Source organism: Pollicipes pollicipes, unplaced genomic scaffold, assembly GCF_011947565.3.
Source record: "Pollicipes pollicipes isolate AB1234 unplaced genomic scaffold, Ppol_2.1 Scaffold_4881;HRSCAF=5763_pilon_pilon_pilon, whole genome shotgun sequence".
Lineage (NCBI taxonomy): Eukaryota > Metazoa > Arthropoda > Thecostraca > Pollicipedomorpha > Pollicipedidae > Pollicipes > Pollicipes pollicipes.
The window spans coordinates 6265567-6282980 of NW_023596576.1; the positions used below are offsets into that span (position 1 = coordinate 6265567).

Here is a 17414-nt window from a genome sequence, read left to right on the forward strand (position 1 = left end):
CATTTGGGATGCCGACATGTGCAACACGCACGCTCTACGAACTTCTGCGAGGCAAAACACATGTGTGTACGGAAAATTGCGATACGAAATTTACATTTACAAACATTTGTGATTAGGTCAGTATGCAATACGACCATCTGCACTGCAAACATTTGCGCGTATGCGCATCAATAGTTACAAACATTCGTGCTACGAACGCATAGGTTACAAAATTTTGCCATAACGCTTGCAGATACATGTTTGTGAACATCTGCGGCTACGAGCATCTGTGAGGCGAACATTTGTGCATGCATTTTGACATTGCAATCATTTGAGATGCAATGCATGCAATATGACATGCATTATGAACCTTTGCAATCATTTGAGCTATCAACATTTGTGGTTGCAAAAGTGACAATATTAATTTTTGCCTCTCGCACATTTGTCATGCAATCGTCAACCAGGTCTGGATATTCATGTGACCAAGCCATGGAAGGATCTTCATAAGATGTGTCACGAGCCAAAAAAGGCTGAAGATATTTGCTCCGGAATGCTTGAAAACTTAGTTTCAGAGAAGAACTGCTGCAAGCCGTGTCTTTATACTCTCTGAACCGCGCTCACGTTCGCGCCCACGTACCTTCGCCGTGATAATTTTATGCTGCTAAATCACGCCGACAAATTCTACAGACCACCGCATACTGCGCATATCCTGCTGCCTTCCTTTGAAAGGGATCCTAGATTGGCTGCCCGAACACAGTGTGACTCATTACCATTCCGACATGTTCGAGACTTCCGAAGAATCAGTTATGCTCGTCTAACTGCAGTAGTTCTCGCTGATGAATATTAATTCCCAGAAGCGTGCATAGCGAAATAGCCTTAGGCGAATAAACCGGATAAAAGGTCAACGCTCCTTCTTTCCGGTAAAGTCGTATTCGTCTTATGGTAGTGCATGAAAATGCCAACTTGAAAAGGAGACTTCACTCGCACTTTTTGCAATAAACGTGCTTCTCTGGAAAGGAATGTAGTGATAGTTCGGGTAGATAATTAGCGTATTTTGCTATTGTAAAAACATATCACTCGGTGGATTCAATTACTACAGAGGATTTGGAAACGTGCGTGTTTGGCATTTGGCGGAAGACCGTATTGCAATGTCTAATCTTGCTGTTTTGCAGGTAAGCACATTAAGCTCCTGATGCGCCCAACTGCGCACCAAGTGTTCCGAGAATATCCGAGCTCCGTCTATTAAATTTACTTCCGCCACGCCGCCTCTGAATTACCGACCCCACAGCAGAAAAAGCGGTTTAAAAACGGCCTGGCGCCGAAGCCCGCTGGTAAACAAACACGCTTGGGACACGGGCGAACAAAGTCAAGGCTAGTCGGCCGGCGGCAGGCCGTGTCGGGCGCCTGGTGTAGGGCCGGCTGGTCGCCTCACCGTTGCGCCCCCCGGACCCCCAGCGCCCCCCGTGCTCCGGCTGCGGGTGTCGGTCGCGGCTCAGGTCAGCGCAGTGAGGCGACCGTCGCCGCCCCCGGCCTCGGTATTGATCGTGCTCGTCGCCTGGCTCGCGGCGGCCAATGGCGCGCCGGCGCCGGCCCAGTATCAACAATCCTCCATTGTGAGGGTCTTGATACGCCGGCGCCGGCGCGGCGCCAGCTGATCGCGCCCGATATTAGCCTGATATAAGAATGATCGTGCGCGCTGGCAGCGACGCAGGCCGCCCATTGGCCGCCGGCCACCAGATCCCTCCCAGAGCGGATTTGATTGGCTGATAATCCGCGGCGCCGTGGCGGCGTGCCAGCCGGCGGCCAGTGCCAGGCTGGCCGCCGCTGTGAGAGGGCTGCGGGCGCGCGCGGAAGCAGAGACCGCTCGGAGCTGGCGCGCGGGACTGGCCGCGACAGGTCGTCAAGATTCGCGTCAAGGGTGACCCGGCGCATGTGATGCACGGCTCGTCGCTCGTCAGCCACGCTGTGCACATGGAGAGCAAGGAGGCGGGCCTGGACGCGGCCGCGGTGAGTGCAGCGGCGACCGGAGATGCGGCCCGTGCCGCCGGCGCGACCCTGCTCACCGCGCAAGGTGCAGGGCAGGGTGGACATGGCCCGCTTCATTCGTGGCTGTGGGTTATCTGGTACGCGAGCTTTTTGCACACAGCATGCGGCGTGCCTAAGGGACCCCGTCCAGCGTCCGTGGAGGGGGTGTTTTGATTCGCCTTTTTTCATGCGCTGTTATAGGCTTTATTGGAAATCATCCAGACGCTCAGGCCCCTGGGCTTCCCTTCCACAGCGCACACATACCACACGTAAGCTACGGAATATAGCGGACTTTACCGCTCTGGAAAGAAATGTCTTTCTACGTATTTAATTAATGGCATAACATATTCTTGCAATTATCATTTCGTTTCGGTGTATACGTCTTTGTCACCGAGCGAGACTCATTATCAAAGTTTGAAGGAAGGCGTCTAGTGTCATTCCATTTTGATGAATGCCATGCAGCGGTCATTTGGTCCCTGCAAGCGTCACGCCTCATTTCCTGGTGTTAGGTGGGCGCTCAGCCGGTGGCGCCATCAAGCGCCACGGAAATTGTTTTGTTTTACCAAGATTTGCTAACATTTGCCTCTAAGGCGTCTTGAGCCGCGCCCATATGCGCCCTGATATCACTGCTACCGTATGGTGTGTTAAACTCGGTGAGGAATCGGTGTGCTGTTGGACAGCTGCACACAGAGTGCCGTGATAAGTTTTTAGACGCAATTTAAGATACAAGTAAGCCCACAAATGTTGAGCTTAAGTGTGACTAGTGTCAGTTCTAAACCACAATTAAATGTGGAATTTGCCGCATTAAATCCACTGATGGTCTTGTAACGGTATCTTTTGTTGCATTAAGACGGCTCAACGTTTTGATCACAAGCCATTCCGTCAATGACAATCATTAAACTTAAAAATGCAAGCCACCAAGAAACTGAAATAGGCCTTAATTACATAATTTCTGAACACCATCCGTTCATCCATTGTTTAACATGTTTCAATCCACCAAAACAATGTCCACACGAGCTCAAAAGCATTAAGACGCAAAACAATTAAATACATACATTTAACAGATTATTTCATAAACTTGGCAATTCATAAAGGGTTACCATTATTACGATTAAATGTTGGACGGCACTATCTTACTGATAAGGTTGCTTCTAAATTCGACATAAGCTTTAAAAGTAAGATAAAATGCTGTCCTTTCTTGAAGTCAAATGTTTCCGAAGTCCGATTTCACAACATACTGGTATCGAGGCAAAGCTCAGCCCTCAACATGATAGTATTAAATGCTTTTGATGTCAGGTTTGAAATTTCTGCATACGAATTGTAAAAATTGAATAGTCGGTGCAGAAACCTTACTAAAATTGTACCTTTATTTCGATTATTATGAAGTGATTGACTTAATTAAATTGATTGATTATGGAAATGAATGTTAATCTAAATGGAACGTCTATTAATGAACCGCATGCGCTCTTGATTAAAGTGCCATGTAGCCAGCATCTTGCAGAGAGCACGCTCAGACCCTCAGAGACCCTATAGAGCATTGGGACTGACCCCACCCTGCCGAAGCGGTCTCCACTCCCGCGGTGTCCGGACCCCCTGACACAACGGTTCGGGTGTGAGGGGCCAACAGTGCCGGTCCCTTCCGAAGCCTCGTGACGTCACGCCCCCCTCCCCCCGGTCCCCACCACTCCGGGCCTCACTCACGCTGTCACGTCTGCTTCCCTGTCTCATTGTAACATTTCACCATCGAAAGAGGCCCATTCTAGCAGTTGTGTCACATCCATATTTGTCAGGATCTCCCGCGCGGAGGCCTCAGGACTCGGCATCGTCCACCCGCGCTGAGATGCTCAGGGCTTGGCCTTCCGCATTGTTGACCCTGTGTTCTGCGGCGGGCGGCACGTGCCCAGGTGCGCAGGGCGTCGGCCGCCAACCGCCGTCACCACCTGACACGCGGCGGGCAGGCGGCCGGTCATCAGACCGGCGCCAATTGGCTCGGCTTGGGTGGCAGGGCACTGGTCGCGCTTGGCATCGGGTTATGCCGCCAAGATTGCTCGTGAGGCTAATCGCGTGTTGAGTGTGCTAGTCGATACTGCTGGCAGGATCGGGTGCATACGCCGCTAATGGTAATCTGTGGCGCGGCACAGCCAATCACACTGCCGGGATCGTGTTCGTGAGCAGCAAATTGCCCTCTCCGAAGCACTCAGACCAGTCGCGGTCATCTTCAAGCAGTATTATGTGTCGGCCGAATGTCCATTCATGATGGCGTCCAGAAAATATCCACCTGTTCTGTAACTCGTGTTTGTTTCTTGGTGATCTCAGCACGAAGAGTGCTCCATGATTTCCGCTTAGTGTAGGACATTCAAAACGTGTCCAGCAGATGCGTTCCCATTGACATTTCATGGGCTTGGCTTACCGAACCCTTCGAATTGTGTTTTCTTCTGAAGTGATGCCAAATTTGATTTTGATTCAAGACGCATTTTCTTAGGCACAGAACCTGGAAAATCAAAACATATATTAGCTCTTTTACAGTTCTGCGATGGGCTGACCTTACCATAGCGGCTTGGCCCCGAGTGCTACCATAGCTCAGATAACCACGATAAATTCTGCTCCCTTGGAGGTACTTTTTTCCCCCGTGGGTAATGCCGCGGACAAAGCGTTTCACAATAATTATCGGCCAGTGAGCGAACTCGTGGGGAAAAATCGAAGTTACCAGACGAACCTCTCCAACTGCCTACGTTTATTATGCGATTTTTGGGAAGGACCGAGCTCTTTACCTGGTGTTTTATACAGACAGCTAGCGATAGAGTGAATTGAACGTCCAGACGGCTCTCAGAAGAGGGCATTGTCTGCATTGGAAAGACGGGTGATGCATGGGCTGTGGCCGGCGTCACACCCGGCCCGCTGGCTGTCATCACGGCCAGAAGTGGCACGAGCTGGACATGACAGTGGCTTCATCATGACAGCCGGCGCGCCTGTGTACGGCACCAGTGACCCCTGCCGCTACCTGGGTTTACAGGTGCGCTAAATAATCCCTGCACTGCAAACATGCACTGGCAGCATGCGCCGTCGCGAGTGTTCCTCCACAGGCCGTCGTACGTTCTGATGCTGGCTCGCCTCTCCCGGCGGCGTTGGGCGATGGGGGGGGGGGGGGGGGGAGGGCGCGACCAGCGCTACCCCATCCGTGTCCCACTCGCTGTCTCCGACCGGGCCGTGTCCGGCGCCGCGCCGCCGCCACCGCCGCCACCGCCCCTCCGCCCACGCGGCGGCGGTGGCGGCGCCGCCCGGCCGAAGACCCCTGATCAGCACCGTCCCGCGGCCCACCGCACGCCCTTGAGACGCCATTAAGCCAATTTCGGCCATCATATATGCAATTAGAGATATAAAATTGGGAAAAGAGGCATGTTGTCATTGTGGGCGGCCGGCCGGCAGCGGCGGTTATGGCCGGAGTGCACGCGGCCGGCAGTCCGGCCATCGCCACTCACCGCGCCGCTGATTGGCTCCGCGGAAATCCGCGCTGCGGGAACGGCCCTCCATTAGTCCGGCAGGCTGTGCACAGCGCTGTGCCGCGACCGAGACGCAGCTGGCCCGCAAGACGCCGCCCCAAGGGACTCGGCCTTAGCTGTGTGGGGTTTGGACTGAGGTAGCCGGTTTGATGACCTTCCAGTGAATCGCGAACCATTCGCCATTCTTATAAACATGCCGCCACTGTAATATGATGGCTCCACACTTGTGCTTGTACACTTGCACACTTCAGGTGTACCGTGCGCCTAGCGGCTGGTGTTTGCAGGAAGTTTTTAGTCTTAATCGTGCTAATTTGCATGCCACTTCTGAACGAGCTCGGCGTGAAACCCCTGCGCGCGGTCACGGAGGCTACGACGAATATCTCGCCTTAGGGTCTTGCATGTGGCAAGATCGCCCATTCCCGAAATTAAATCTGGGGCTACGAAGAAAAAAGAAATGCAGTGCTAGGCTGGAATGTTTGCGTAATTTAGGTTACATAGTTACTGAGACCAATTTGCTTTTATAAGCTGTTGTTGCTGCAGAGGCATCCCCAGCGCTATTAGCCAGAATTGGTCCTGAGATATCACCGGCGCGTGTTTTCAAATATGCTGCAAAGGTCAGTTTATTTGTCACACTCCGTTTAACAGGCTCGTCCACGACTTCGGACTGTCACCGTAGAGGCGGTAACAGGTATAAGCTGGGAGGAGGGCTTGGTGGGGTGGGGGATGGGAAGCAAGACGGGCGAAATTACGTTAATTGTATGCTCGTATGCCGTTTGCTGCATCCGTTATCCTTTACATGGTCGTAACCAAATGACTGACGCCAGTGATGGGTCATCCAATCCACTCCCAAAGTAAAATATCCCCACGAACTAAGACCAGTTTATACCCGTGTTTAGCTGAAAACGGGCCTCGAAAACGGACCTCGAGTCAAGAAACAACTTTAGGCGTCTGACTTCTATCCCGGCAAGCTCCCTTTAGCCTCGCGGCTCTGCTTGGCTTGTGCACACGCACAAGCCGTACGCGCACCGTGAGCAGTAGGGCCTTACCAGTTGCCAATACGCACCAACGCAGTATTTACCACAGGATTTTGCGAGCAGGTTGTCCGTTCTGCAGATCCTAAGCTGGCTGCATCCCTGTGCCGTCTTTCTCGGGGTTCGCCTTTGCGTCCAGTGGTAACGGTGCGCAGAACGCCGCGCTGGGGCCGGGCATGTCACGTCGGACAGCAATGAGCAGCCTTGCCCAGTATTCACGGGGATCAAGTCCAAAGCACGAGACGTGCTAAGTTTTGTGCTCATTTTATCCAGACTTCGCGCTCTGAACTGTTTTGTGCGGTTAAGTAGGGGCTGGAACAACCCTTGCGACTCGCTCAACACTATGAACAGCTTACCTTGCAACATCAGTTTCGTCAGACCCTTGTCAATTTCGGCGCTAGGCTACGAGCTACAGCGTCTCGCAACGCCCAGCTACAAGGTAAACATGGCTTACGCTCCACTCTCGAGGGAGACCTGGACAAATTACAGGGTGGAAAGGCTTAAATCACGTGTTGGCTCGGGTTGACAGGCACGTGCAAACGTGTGCCTGGGTAGACGAACAGGCTGCGGTCACAGCAGTGTGACAGTCAAAGGTCGGGGGTGTCTCGGTTCCCTGAGAAGCGACCAACAACTTCGGGGACGCCGATGGGAAAGCGCAGTCTGCTCGCACCGTTAACACTTGGGAGCGACAGGCATTTCACGCAAGTGTTGTTGCCGTGCCCGGCTGGCCAACCGTGGGCCTGCATTTGCAGCTCGGCGCCGAGTGTGTGTAAATAATATGTATAAAGTGTTAGTGTGCTATATATATATATATATATATATATATAGCTAAATGCCTTGCCAGTAAGCTAAATGCCTTGCCAGTAAGTAAGTAACAATATATATATATATATATATATATATATATATATATATATATATATATATTGTTAGGTGTATATATATATATATATATATATATATATGTATATATATATATATGAAGTGTTAATAATAAAGTGTTAATGTTCTTGTTAAGTGACGGCGCCGAGTGTTAATAATAAATATTTCGGGTGTATTGCTTACCTGGGGTTCGTCATTATATATTTTCACGGTCGAGGGACGCGATGTCAGACGCGGCCATGACTGCCCTTCCCGGCTTTGGGAAAATCAATCGGCGGGCCCGCGAGCATGCTCTGAATGAAGCGTATCAAAACCACCACATGCGCTTGCTCATTATAGCAACGCTTAGTCTGCTTGTCAGTGAAGTAAGCCTCTTCCAATGATATCGATGTATGTAAATATTCATGGTGTTGTGTACCAACTGGCGAGACAAAATATGCATTGAACACATCGTGCATCTATATTTAGTGCGGCAACCAAACGAGCCTTTAGACCCTTTCGTAAAGGGGGTACAGGGAGTGTCCCACCTCGGCAACAGAGCGACTCGGCGACAGTGTACCGCGTGCACTTTACGGACCATTCTCCGTGCTAAATGCCTTGCCAGTTTGAAAGGATTGATGCAACGTTAAGCAGACAAGATATGCAAACAAAGAATCAGTCGACGTTGTCAGCACCGGTAACGCTCCAGCACGGATGGTCCAAAGTCAGCAAAGAGCAGAACCGGTCAGCTTTACCGCCTGCTGGCGCTGGTGGCAGCTTTCAACGCATTCGGTGGGGCAGAGTGCTCGGCACGTTTGGACACTGTGAATCCCGGTACGACTACAGCACAACAGAGACTGCTCCCGCATCAGCCGCTGGCAGTGTGGCACCGAAGCTGTGGTGCGCAGTCGCCGTCGGCCGCGGTGCCAGTCAGACAGCAGTGCTGGGTGGAGTGAGCCATTACTGCTCGGCCGGCAGCAGACGCGGAACGAAGCGAGGTGGTGTGATCCGGGGAATGGGTCACAGCTCGAACGCGCAGCAGAGGACCTAGCAGAATCAAACGAGCCGAAGGCCGCTTTTTCGTGCTAGTTTTGCGTATTCCCCCGCTGTTTATCCACATTTATATGTTAGTTTTCTGCATAACTCTAGTTATGTCTATATTTCGCCATGCGCAATGCAGTGAAAGATACAGGTGAGCACGGCCCAATGACACGTCACGAAGGAGAAGGCGGCCAGCACGTCAACACCCCGCCGTGCTGGGGTCAGGGGCCACTGGTGCATTATCCGCCAGCTGGGATTATTTGATTGCCGCACGTCTTTCGCCCCGCTCGCCCTCCCGCCTCTGAGCGTCGGGTGTGTTTGCGGTGGTCAGACGCAATATCCTCTCCCTGACCTGGTACGGTGGATTATCGGGCCGCTCTCGGGCCGGGTCGACCACTCGAGGCTCGCCCTCGTCGCCAGGCGCCCCTTACCCAGAGGGGGAGGGGGACGTGGGCGCGAAACCCACGGACGGACGTGGAAGGCCAGGCCGCGGGTGAGCGTTCTCTTTCGTGGAAGCAGGGTGCATGGCGCCTTTCAGATTTGTTCGGAGTAAGACTGGGTGAAAGAAATGCACGGGCAGAAGACACTCTTTCCACATTATTCACACCTTTCCAGACATTCTCCTCCCTTAAAGTGAGCCACTAACCAGTAGCAGTTCATGAACTAGACCGATTCGGAGATGTGTTTGGGCAACGCTGAATTCCTTTCGTTGGCGCCGCGGTACGTCGGCCTGAACTTGGACAGGCCTATCTTACGCCGGGATGCCCTCGCCCCTTCCTGCCTGGACTTGATGTTCCGCATGCCGGTTCAAAGTGCAAGGTGGCTCGTGAAGAGAAATCAGACTTTTTCCCCTCTGCCGTTCCGTTAGGTCCGTGTTCCGTGCCCTTTGACCTGCGCGTGCTCGATCGCCCCACGAATTCCCGCCAAGTTAAGCACCCACCAATTGTTTATGTTCACTCCCTTTTGAGTGACGCGCTGAACATGCGTGAATGCTCCTCCTGACATGGAAAAGACGCCCAAACAGCCCCAAAACAATGCGCCCAGAACAGTTCGTCTTTCTGCTTGACAAACAGTGAGTATATCTTTTGTGCTGCGGAGCTTCATCCATCCCTGCACTTTGACGAACGGAGATAACAGGGCCATTGCAAGCGTCCTCTGTGTAATGATATTTTGGTCATTTCCGTGTTATCCTCAGCGATGCAACGCCCCGTTTGACTGGCGATGCCTCGGTGGTCCACCAGAGAGCGGAAGTGTGTATTTATTACCCGCTGTAAACAATAGCTTTCACCAGTTACTCGGACAGCTCGTTAGCCCAGCGGAGTGAAACGTCTTTGTCACAATCAGGCTGGCACTGGTGAAGGTGGATCAGAATTGGGCGAGCGTTGAACATCGCGCAAGCTTTCCGTCATGCATTCTCTTTGGGCTACCCAGTCTGGAGCTCACTTCTGGACCTTGGTCTCTGCTGCGCCGCCCTTCCACACCGCATCGATCGCACCTGCGTCTTAAGAGGAACTAACGTATTCTTTATCGTGTGTGTCGGCCTGGACCCGGGACGGTGAAAAATGCGATTGCTCCGCCGTGAAGCCATACGGAGCCGCCGACCTCTGGCTCGTATCTCCACATCTCTAATGCCAGGCTTGGCCATTCGTCTCGTATCCAATTTTCGTTTTCCTTACGGTAACAACGGGACCAGGACCATTATTGGAGCCGTGGAAGTCGCGTCCTTCGATTGATAGCGAGTGATTACGGCCTGTAGAACATAAATCTGGACCTTTCCTTTTCGATTGTCAACGGAGCCCGACCGCGCCGCACGAAGTCCAGTAATTATTCCCTGCCCCACACAGAAATGAGCGCTGCTTCAGCCGGCGTGCCCCACAAACGGTAAGCTGCGAGGCGTCTGGCAGCGCTCTGTGGCCATTCACTGCCGCTCTGCAAGGCTGATGCGAACGTTATGATTTTCGTCGCCGGTAACTGTGCGTTGGCCGGCTTCAGGACCTGATTTACGGCGTTCAGCGCTCGCCGAACAAGGCTGTAGCAGATTGCACGGTGTGCATATCCGGCCCTAATTCGGGCTCCTATTTCACGACGTTATAAACCGGAACATTATGGTAGAACGGCAGCACTTGACAAACCGCGTCGCAACCCCGTCACGGGCGTTGCGCCGGCTCTGCTGTGAATCGTTGCCGGTGCCGGTGCCTGTGGACCCACGGCTCTGTGGGTGCAGAGTACATCCCGCCGCCCGTGGGCCCACGGCTCTGTGGGTGCGGAGTACATCTCGCCGCCTGCGGGTCCACGACTCTGTGGGTGCGGAGTACATCCCGCCGCCCGCGGGCCCACGACTCTGTGGGTGCGGAGTACATCCTGCCGCCCGTGGGCCCACGGATCTGTGGGTGCGGAGTACATTCCGCCGCCTGTGGGCCCACGGCTCTGTGGGTGCAGAGTACATCCCGCCGCCCGTGGGCCCACGGCTCTGTGGGTGCGGAGTACATCCCGCCGCCTGTGGGCCCACGGCTCTGTGGGTGCAAAGTGCATCCCGCCGCCCGTGGACCCACGGCTCTGTGGGTGCAGAGTACATCCCGCCGCCCGTGGACCCACGGCTCTGTGGGTCCGGAGTACAGGTGCGGGGTACTGTGCAGGTGGGCCCCCGACTCTGTGAGTGCGGAGTACAGGTGCGGGGTGCCGTTCAGGCTAGGCCCGCGATTCTGTGGGTACAGAGTGCATCCCACCGTTCCTGCAGGCCGGGCCTGCGGCGGCCGCCTCACGCAGCCGAGCGGGGTCGGCTCGCTGCGTGACCTCTGTCCTCGTCTCCCCTCCCCCCCCCCCCCCCCCCCCCCCACTGACGGCGGTGCCCCCCGACGGCAGGCCAGCTCTGTCACACTCACCGCAGTATGCAAATTAATTGGATCATTTTAAATTAATGGGATTGTTTTTCTTCATAAACGGCCGCCCTGCCTGTCGTGGCTTGGCAAGAGACGCGGCGCAGAGCTCCCAGGGTCGGGACGGGCGGGCGGCGCAGACGCAGCGAGCCCGGGCGAGGGTGCAAGGGCCAGGGACGACCAAAGTCAGGGACCACGGACCAGGAACCACCCCGAGCCACTGATTCCAGACGACCATGAGCGCACTGATCTTAGACTTTGGATTGCCTTACGCGATCGCGTGAGGCAATGATCGCGTGCTAATGTCATCAGGGACGCCGTTCGCCGGTCGGGGTGTCAGGTCAGCGAAATACTGAACAGCGGACGAGATTCGAACCAGGGTCCTCGACCCAAGGTGAAGGGCGGTGTGCCGCGATGACGCCAATGACGTCACCTGTGTCTTTCCAGAGCGGGGGCATGAACGGCTCCGTTTGGGGCGCTGCAGCTCACTACCGCCAGCTGATGCACCAGCAGCACCAGCACCAGCAGCACCAGCACCAGCAGCGCCAGCGCCATCCTGACGATGAGGTGGGCGATGACGCCGAGACATGGCTCAGCCTCGGAAATCGCGCGGCTCCTCTTGGGTTGTGAATTTTACACGCACAGACCGGTGAAACATTCCTTCGCTGCCCACACATGTCGAAAAAAATGGTTTATGCTCTTGCTGAAAACAAATTCCTTGTCTCGCCATGCCAGCGATCCAACGGTTACTGACTTTTCGGGCAGAAATGTACGAATTAAAACCTTCCAACGCTCACCCATTTAATAAATTTGTCACGGGGAACACCGCAACACGTTTCAAAAGCACCTGGCCCGCATTAGCATATTCAGATTTCTTTCAGATCGCGGCATCGGTCTGAATACAAGTGACACCCTCCTAGCCCCTGAGCCCACAAAGCAAGCCGTCGACGGGCCTTTTTGATCGATTTTCAAACATTTATAATCCAACCCGCGATAAATTCTCCATCTCGTCAAGAATGCCACACCAGCGGGATTGGGGTTTGCGGCGGTCGAGAAGTACAAAGGCGCCGATATTGCGGACGCCGCTGGTCTCCGAAGGATCGGGGTCTCGGGGCTCCTGGCTGCAGGGCGTGACGCTCAAGCGGCAGCGGCTGTCGCGTCCAGGCTGAGGAGAGCCGCGCCCTCCAGTGACGGGGGCCTAGCGGGGGCCGAGCCAAGTGAAGGCGTAGTTCACGTGTTCAGTGCACATTTGAGCGTCGTCCAGTTTCAAACGTGCTTTTTCTGCAGCTTGACCATTATCAAGCCCTCTGCCACCTTCAGCCTGAGGTCAGCTTTAGCAAGGCTCTCGTCAGTCACTTCTTTTTACATGATATTTCATGCAAGACTATCTTTTCCTTATTCCTCGCTGTTTTCTGATTGACCCCTTCACGCCCTACCATCGCTTCGTTTCGTGTCACCGGCCTGTCGTCCCTCACTTCTTGTAGTGTCACCGGCCTGTCGTCCTTCACTTGTTGTAGTGTCACCAAAGGGCCAATGACTGCTCGTGATGACAACATGCTGTCAACCGGTACGGTCCAATGCTTATACCGTGGCCTGGTAAACAGTTCCGCTCCGCGCTCGGGCCGCGCGCCCGCGCGCGGAGGTGCCCTCCCAGGTCTAGTCCCGTGCGAGTCCCACGTCCAGTCTGGCACGAGTCCGATGTCTAGTCCTGTGCGAGTCCCACGTCTAGTCTGGCACAAGTCCGATGTCTTATCCGACGCGAGTCCGATGTCTAGTCCCGCGCGAGTTCCACGTCTAGTCTGGCGCGAGTCCGATGTCTAATCCGGCGCGAGCCCGATGTCTAGTCCCTTGCGAGTCCCACGTCTAGTCTGGCGCGAGTCCGATGTCTAATCCGGCGTGAATCCCACGTCTAGTCCGGCGCGAGTCCGATGTCTAATCCGGCGCGAATCCCACGTCTAGTCCGGCGCGAGTCCGGCCATCCGACAATCGTCGGCCAGCGCCAGTTTGTCAAAATCGCCTCGCCAATCTGGTTTCCATCAAACTCCCCTCGACGGCCGAGAATAGCTTGGGGCGGCGTCCCAGCTCGCCGCACGGGCGCCGCTACCCGGCGGGAGGGGGAGGGACGGAGAGGGGGAGGGCGGACCACCCCGCGACACGCCACGCCCGGCCGCCCGTGTACGGCTTTGATGGCGTGCAAATCACACGGCAGCCGCCGATCGGCCGATATAAATACTCGCGGACGGAAATAGCGGCGGTGGCGTCGGCGCGGCCCCGGGGGTGGGGCTGGAACCCGACCGGCGGGGCGGCGCGCCGGCCGCCGAAAATACACCGGCCCCAGAGTCGTAATCATTTATCAGCGCTCCTCGCAGCTGGCGTCGGAGATCTCAGCAGGCTTCTGGTCCTCGCGCCTCGCGAAAAACAGACTTGGGCGCTCGAATATGTGCTGACGTCATCGTGAGGAACGTACGCCCGGTGAGGTGGTGCAACAAATGATTTCCCCTGAAGCGAGGCACGTAGCCAGAATTTTCTGAGGAGAAATGTGATATTTTGCCCAGCTCTCGCGAATTCGGACCACATTCCTGCGAAACCACTTGAATTTAACGTAAATCTCTTGGCTCAGGGGGTCATAGGTTCCATACCAGCTCCCCTACCACACCTTGGCTCTCGCCCCGCCCCGACCCCCCCCCCCCGCACCTGCCTCATGCTAGTGTAATGAGCCAGGGACTTTCAGAAATGACGCCAGCTATTCGCTGGTGTCATCGGGCTTTAGGACGCTGTCAAAAGCTGAATCTCCATGCTGCCGCCCACGTCTCATCCTGCTTAGAAGGGCGGGCACCGCCGGGAATCGAACCTCGTACCTCTCGCTTCGCAGACGCTCAGTCAGTGAAACCATTCCACTACCGTTCGAAAAAAAGGTTACCACCCGGTCGCGTAGCCAACGAGCATGACAAACCGAAAGGCCCTTCCAAGACCGAAAGGTTGATGATAGAAAATTTTATGTGGCTTAGTTTGACATGACTATATGATTATGAGATGCCCCAAATCATCATCATCATCATCATTATGAGATGCGTGGGGAAATGAAGGCCTAACGTCGATGAACATGTTTGCCAAAGGACTGCCGCCAGTTGACCGGTCTGTGCAGGTAACCAGGCCTCAGCCACACCCTTTGTGGGTTTTGACGAGTCTGTTTTGCGTGATGACAGGGGACGTCTCCTGCGCACAGCACCCTGCTGCCCATTCCAGTCTCCTTACCTCGTCCGAAGTTTTTACCCGGTCGTTAATCGTCAGGAGATTTGAGCCAGCCACCCAAGTGAACACTATACAAATTGCATCTGCTCGGCGCTACGCACTAGCAGGTCATCTTATCACTATGTCTTGCACTGGACCCAGTCATCGCCTTCTGTTAGAAACCGGAAGCCAAAACCGGCGCCGACATCCTGTGGGTCCCCGCTTCCTGCTTCTCCCGGAGGCGAGTGGTGTCAGTCCTCATCACGCTACTCTCTCCCGTTTTCCCTGCTCTTTTTCCCCGTTCCTTACCGATAAGTAATTGGGCTTTGAGTGCAGCTGCGGCGGGGATGCATGGTGGGCTTGAATCACGCCTGCGCGCCTCTCCCCCCCCCCCCCCCCCCCCCCCCCTTGGCGGGGTCCTGACCCTCACTCGGTGACAGACGGCGCCCACCTGCCGGCCTGCGGCGGCCCCTGCCCGTATTTCACACATTTCCTGCATATCTGAATGCAGATTGCGGCTCCGCGGCTCGTGAGAATACCGCCCGAATACACGGAGAAGCGCAACTTCTGTAATGTACGAGGTGTGACGAATTCCGGGAATCGAACTCCGCCACCGTGCGACGATCTGGCATCGCCGAGAGACGATCTGGCATCGCCGAGTGGCATGCTAATGGGCTGCCCGCCCAAAGGATTGAAGGGGAAGACGGCAGACCGTGGATCTCACAACAGATCAGCTCCACTAAATAACGACAAATAAATCGATTTAGCACGGTCCAAACACACGTGGAATGTCAACGAGATCGGGGTCATTTCACATTCTCTCCCCGCAGATTTTCCCATGGTGGCACGTCGGGGCAGCGGACCTACCTTCCGATACCTGGGGTCACTTTATTTCTTTATGGTCGTCCACGCTGACAGCTGACAAGAAGAACGACACCGATTAGCCTCTGAAATTTATATACATGGAGCAGGCATTTGATTGAATGAAGCACGCCTGCCAGGACCTCCTGTGAAGTCGACATTCTTGGACGGCCCTCATGGTTTGGGGGCGTGCGCTAACTCGGCCGGGCTTGGAATTAACTTAACGGTTCGTAAGATGGATTGTTGAATATAATTGAATACATAGGGGCATATCAATGGTGGGTATTGTTCTGTCTTGTTTATGATTCGGCAACGAACACGGCTGTTGTCATGGTGATGATTGTTTGTCTTGGCCTTGTCAGTGTTTTGTTACTCATCTTGAAGCGGTAAGGGGGACTCCAAGACATAATTGGACAATTTTAAATGTTTTGACGATTCTATCAGTGACCTTGCCGCCTGCATTCTCACCAGAGGGGGTTAAAAACATATATACTAACAACTAGACTGTTCCTGTTCCGCTCGGGTAAACGGTGCTAGCGACGGCTTTGACAAAGCCAGCGACGTCGAATGCCTCAGAGCACTTCGGTGTCGTCACAGCCGAGCTGTTCGCCCTTGTCTTTACGGTCACGTGGCTGGGCGTCAGAAGCCTGAGCTTGAACGCGCGTCCGATGCCGCCCACGCCATTACACCGGCGTGATTAATGACCCCGACATCAGAAACAAACACAAGACGGCCAGATTAATTCAGATGAGCATTACTCAGCATGCACCTCTGTAGGCCCCGCCCCGAATTATCATCTGATGGAGCCAGTTGGCCATCTTGACAGCCATTACCGGCCTCGGCGGCAGTTGTTTATCGCCGCGTGTGTCGGCCCCCTGGCGGGAACAGGGCGCCGCGCGACGCCGCCCGGAGAAGCCGACACGTCCGGCACCTGAGCTCAGGTCGGGCACCTCGGCCGGCTCTGCCGCCGCCGTGCTGCCAGGCGAACACGATCACGAACACGCGTGCAGTCGCTGATGCTCAGGCCGTGTGGTCACTGCTGCTCAGGCTGTGTGGTCACTACTGCTCAGGCCGTGTGGTCACTACTGCTCAGGCCGTGTGGTCACTACTGCTCAGGCCGTGTGGTCACTACTGTTCAGGCCGTGTAGCCACTACTGCTCAGGCCGTGTGGTCACTGCCGCTCAGGCCGTGTGGTCGCTGCTGCTCAGGCCGTGTGGCCACTACTGCTCAGGCCGTGTGGTCACTGCTGCTCAGGCCGCTTGGTCACTGCTGCTCAGGCCGTTAGGTCACTATTGCTCAGGCTGTGCGGTCACTGCTGCTCAGGCCGTGTGGTCACTACTGCTCAGGCCGTGTGGTCACTTCTGTTTTGGATGTGATGGTCACCGCTCCATAGGGTAGGCAGTCACTGGTGCGTTCACTGCTGCCAGTGCACACAATGAAGCTTGATATACCTTTCAATTGTTCATGGTGTCGTATTTCTGACTTGGATGCCGCTCACCACTCACCCTTCAGGCTTCTGAGCCATGCGAATCTATCGCACGTCGTTGTGCTCGTCTCCCCTTCTGTGTGCGAGCCGACGAAGAACCGACCGAACCGCAGGACTAATGTCGGAGTGGATAAGTGTGCTGTCCGTGACCTGTCCTCCCGTTCGGCAGGGCACCTCGTCTGACCCGGGCTCGGGGCTGTCGAGAGGTCACTCGCCTCGCACCCGCTCCGACCCGGAGCCAGAGGACGAGGGCAATGAGGACTCGTCCAGCCAGGATGTGCTGGAGAAGCTGAAGCAGCAGGTGGCCAACGTGACGCACGGCAGAAGCCGGAAGGTCAGTGGGGACCCGTCGCATGGCGAGTGTTGGTGTTGGGGTAAATACCAGTGGGGGTGCCGATGCCAAGTTGAATTTACCTGACATAGCGCCACCGGGGTTCGCTGATATCTTTACATTTCCATCGAAGTGAGTGCTGCGTTGACAGGTGAATTAACTGCAGGCCCAGCGTCTATTGCTGATTTCTTT

General features: G+C 55.0%; 1 long non-coding RNA gene across 1 annotated transcript; it reads left to right on the top strand.

Moving 5' to 3' along the window:
* Positions 1-1858: 1858 nt before the first annotated feature.
* Positions 1859-17079, top strand: LOC119099914 (uncharacterized). The gene is made up of 3 exons (XR_005094435.1): positions 1859-1986; positions 11761-11880; positions 17061-17079. It is a non-coding gene; the product is annotated as an uncharacterized LOC119099914 (long non-coding RNA).
* The last annotated feature ends 335 nt before the right edge of the window (positions 17080-17414 follow it).